The sequence below is a fragment of the Montipora capricornis genome, chromosome 14 (genome assembly GCF_036669925.1).
Source record: "Montipora capricornis isolate CH-2021 chromosome 14, ASM3666992v2, whole genome shotgun sequence".
Taxonomy (NCBI): domain Eukaryota; kingdom Metazoa; phylum Cnidaria; class Anthozoa; order Scleractinia; family Acroporidae; genus Montipora; species Montipora capricornis.
This window is the reverse complement of record NC_090896.1, coordinates 17338188-17343187: the sequence shown is the minus strand read 5'-3', so window position 1 is coordinate 17343187 and position 5000 is coordinate 17338188. Positions and strand designations below refer to the sequence as shown.

The following is a 5000-nucleotide window of genomic DNA, read 5'->3' as shown; positions in this document are numbered from 1 at the left end:
GAAAGATCTAAGTCTCAGACAAACTTTGGTCAAAACCAACGTGACTTTGGGCGTTCAAATGGCGGACAATACTTTCCAACAGAAAAAGGTTTAACTAGCAGGTAAGCACAAGGGGTACGTGTGAGTTCGCGGTGGTTCGCACCAGTTGGGGAAAGTTTCGTGAAACATAACTCCACCTGTTTCTTACAAGCAATAACTGTTCACACTTTATTGCTCGAAAGTGGAAGTTTTAGGGTCCGATCTGGTTCTGTTGCACCCAACAGTCCGGTGACAATCGGACGATATAAAAAGTCATTTCTGAAAAGCAGAGAAAGCTTTAGGGTAATGAGTGACGTACCTTATAAGCTCCGTGGAGGAAGAAACCTAACGAATTAAAAGAACAACCAGTTAATGTTAGCTCGTACATAATAAATACGGCTCATTTCTCAATTTTGAGAACTTTCAAAACATCACTCACGTTCATACGATTTTTGACTTATTATAAACTCAACAAAATCTGACACTCCATCACTTTGTTTCCATAGCAACTTCCGTATTGCCCTCTATAACCTCTTTTGCAATCTATAGAAAATTTATGCATTCGTCATTGACCAATCAGAAACGCGATATTTTGTTTAGTGGACAATAATAATAATAATAATAATAATGATGATGATGATGATGATGATGATAATAATAATAATTAATAATCCCTTTATTAACGTATTCCACGCAAATTGCTATTTACAAGTTAGAAGTAGAAAAAAGAACTATTAAAACCTATTTACAATTTATTTCGGTTAAAAAAGAGACTATTATGAAGCACAAAAGAGCTAGCACAATTTTTAATAATAATAATAATAATAATAATAATAATAACAATAATGAACGTTATTTATGAGTCAGGTCTTCTATAGCCCTGGGGCAATAATTGAGGACTCTACAAAGAAATCCAATCAATTAATCAACATTGATTTTTGAGGAGAGGGGAAATGCGGACTACCAGGAGAAAAACCTCTCGGGGCAGAGCAGAGAGCCAACAAACTCAACCCATATACGACGCCGAGTCTGGGAATCGAAACGGGGCCACTTTGGTGGGAGGCAAGTGATGTCATCACTGTGCCATCCCTGCTCCCCGACAATAACTCAAGTGAATATAACTTGTCACGCACATCTTGTCTCATCTCCGCTGATATTTAAAGGCCTTTTAAACTAATCACATCATTGCGTTTTAATAACCAGGTAAGTGCTTTTGAGGACGAGGAATTAGGACGGAAGGGTGCGAACCTTAATTTCAAGGCTGCTACGGCAGGAAAAAGTCAACTGAAATTAGAATTTCATGGTCTGCTTGTTTTTTTAGAGGTGTAATGAGACAAAATACACATAAACCTCGCACGACAACAGCCGGCCAGCTCTTGTCCCCTTACTCAGGAGGGAGGGGAAGGGGACTAGGGACAGGCACTAGGGACCAGATTGGTACGAGACAACTATAACAAGGATAAGCTCTTGTTATGCTTACCATCAAAATAAGACTAAGAGTGATTGCCGCTCCCGTTATACCAGATGCTGCAAACAAAATCGAGAGTAAAAATTAGAAGATGTCAAAAGTCTGCAATGCTAGTATTCATAACGACACAAGGAGAACCAGTGTGAATGCGTTTCTGAGCCACAAAGCGCTATTGTTCCTTAAACCATTTCAAGCTCTCTTAAATTGCAGATGTTTGCAATGTTTTGTCTTTGACCGTCTTTGTTTTTAAAAATGGTAAACGAAATACTACTTGGAGCAGCTCTTTTTCGCTTTGGCCGTCACCTTTCTCTGGAGCACGAAACAAGTACCTGAGAAATGACCGCGTGACACTAGGGAACCTTGTGGTTCCAAAACAAACTGTGGCAAGCTTTAAAACCAACTTCTCGGTACTATTTTCCACAAGCCTTACCTAACGTCCACAGCACGACCACTGCATTCTGAAACAAAGAAAATCCAATTATAAACTAAAGATTGTACTAAAAATCGATCAAATCATTTGGACCAATATTTGCGTCATTCACCGTGGTTACCATTCACAAAGGTAAGGGTCACGCGTAGTCGCTACCAAGTTGTCGCTTCCAAGTTGTCGCGTTGACGTATACAGTAGGGGGAGGGGGCAATTTAGGAAGTTGAATCTCATTTCTACAGCTATTCTAAGGTAAGGTACGCTATCCTCCTCCTCCTCCTCCTCCTCCTCCCTCGGAAGCGACAACTTGGAAGCGACAACGTGGAAGCGAAAACTCTGAAGATGGGGGAAATATCAAAAGGGTATAAAACTGTGATAGTACCCCTCAAAGATATAGCACTGTTCTCAATGAGAGTCCGACAAGACAGTCCCCCACCCCCTTTTTAGGTTTAACCTGACAACTTGGAAGCGACAAAGTGGAAGTGACAACGTGGAAGCGACAACGTGTGACCCTTATCGGCTTCCGAACAAAGGTAACTCAAAAAAAAAACATTGCATCCCCATTTGATCCAAACGTGCCACTATAGCTAAGCTAAAATGATCGGACGAATAATGTTCGGACGAGGATATGACAATTTCGGCCGCGTAGGAGACAGCCTGACAAGAAGGCTCTGTGCGGGACAAGAAAACAGTATGTAATTCTGAGCTTAGTAACCAGGCCTGTAAACGTTGGTGGTGACTTTTTTTGATATACACTCTTTTTGTTATGAGCCTTTTTTTAACAGAACGATCAGGTTGAGATTAACCATAATTTTAAAAACATACCCAGTCTGAGATTCCGTTAACACCATCATTATTTAGCTCATTTGTTTTTATGGTTTTGTTTTTGTAAATGGTAATATAAAGATTTAGCCAAGCCTAAAAGCGGAGCTCCTGGGTTATTTATTCTTACAATAAAATAACTTGGCTTGAGCCTGCGATATGGTCACGTGATATTGGTCAGCGGAGACCTTGTTTTGACAGGTGTCAATTGACCATATCATGGATCTCTAATATCAAAAATGTACGCTGTAAATTTGCTGGAGTATGGCCGCCTCGATGAGCTTTAAACTTGAGCCCGCAATATGCTCACGTGATACTGGTGACTTTGCCATACATGGAGGGGTGCACGTTCGTACGGTCGTACGGTGATCAAAACCAAACTTTCACGCACAGATGGGTTACCATATTTTCTTAACCATGGTGTAACTGTAGTCAAAAAGGACAATCAACTCAAAAACTTAGGAACTTGTTGCATGATACACTGAAGAGAAACTCAGTCTGTAGTCGCACTTATACCACACATCTTTAAGAAATATGTTTAAAAACGTTTTCAGGCTCAAATCGCAAAAGCATAAGAACGTTCAGCCTTAGCCTAAAAATAAAACCTTCTTATAAAAACGAAAAGAGTGTAGCATCATTTTTTTTCCCATGTTAGTCATGCTATTCTCATTTTGGGTAGTTGAATTAACTGAAGAAGTTCATCTCCAGCCGCGCTTTTCACTCAAGGTAAAACTACTGTGAAACGTTTTCTTCCAATGATCGACAGCAAAGACTGACCGGGCAGTTATTGTGACGTTTCTTGTAGAAACAATCGAGTTTGAAAGGGAGAAGTGATCCCTGCACTTATCTGGACATTTAAAGTAATTGTCACTTATAGACACCTGAAAAATCCAGGTAGTTTCAACAAGATTCGAACCTGTGACCGTTCCAACGGAGCTATGAAGCCGCTCAGTTGTGAGCGGGTCAGTTTGTTGGACTCACCTGTTCCCATGAAAGGACTCTACGAATGAAATAAATGCATAGCTCATTGACAAGCTTGAAGGAGACCAGAGATGAGCCACTTTTTGAAGACTAAGGATAGCTATGAAACTCGTCTTGAGAAGTTAAATCTATTATCTTTGGACGACAGGAGAGTTTCAACTGATGTTACCTTTTTTTTAAGGCTTTAAAAGGATTTGTTGACATTGATGTTTCACATTTTGTAGAATTTTACTCCAATTGTGACTTATTCTTTTAGACAATATGATCATCTGATGTTAAAGAAATAGTAGATTCTTGGAATATTTTGCTTGTGGACATTCGTACTGCATATTGCACTGGGAATTTCATTTATTTATTTATTTCTTATTTTTTAATTGTATAATAAGTATGTGGCATCTGTTTTTATTATATGGAGGAGAGTGTTTTACTGGGAACTAAACCACTCGTAGATTCCATACGCCACTACATCCGGGACCCGAGTGGCGTATTTTCCGTATGTCACCTTTGTGAGTGTCGTATCGTTCAATGACGTCACGATTCCCGCTTTTTTTTTCCCGCCTTTTTTATAAAGCCCAGCCGTATTAGTAAAACTTGACTACTTTGAAACACAGTAACATCGGAAATATTCAATATTTAGTCTCGTGGCAAGAACAATATCTCACGAGTGAGCGAAGCGAACTCGTGAGATATTGTTCTTGCCACTCGAACATAAAATTCATATCTTCTCGCCACCGTGTAATATCCTCTATATCTCTCTTTATTATACCTGTATATATGTATTTCTGTCATTAAATTGCAACAAATAAATTTAGTAGAGAATTACACCGGCATCGCAGAGGTCATGGGCTCTTACAACCCGCACTTTCTAAATATTTCAGATATATACATTTGTTTCAAAGACTGACCGGTCAGTCATGGCAACGTTTCTTCAGTGCATACACATCAAGTCGGATTTCCTGTACCGAATTTTTTTTTTTTTTTTTTGGCCTTTCAAATGTTTGAAAAACTTTTTCTGCTCAACCAAATCTTTAGCTACAGTATAAAAGCTTGAAAACTGTATTCAGCACATCAAAATTAATCAAAACTTTCACTTACGGTGTTGCTGTCTCGTACGGGATTCAAATAAGTCTGATCTCCTGTATCCTCGAAGCTGTTCAGTCTCTGGATTAACTTTTCATGGCTCTTGTGTGATGCAACGAAAAACTCCACGTTAAAAACATGGGCCACTATGTGTATTGCTGTCGATAGAAAACATCTTGAATTTAGTTTTGAGTACCAAGATCA

General features: G+C 39.2%; 1 pseudogene; it reads right to left on the bottom strand.

The window, feature by feature from the left end:
- LOC138033186 (cytochrome b-245 heavy chain-like) overlaps positions 1-5000 on the bottom strand; it is a 42968-nt pseudogene that overhangs the window by 24201 nt on the left and 13767 nt on the right.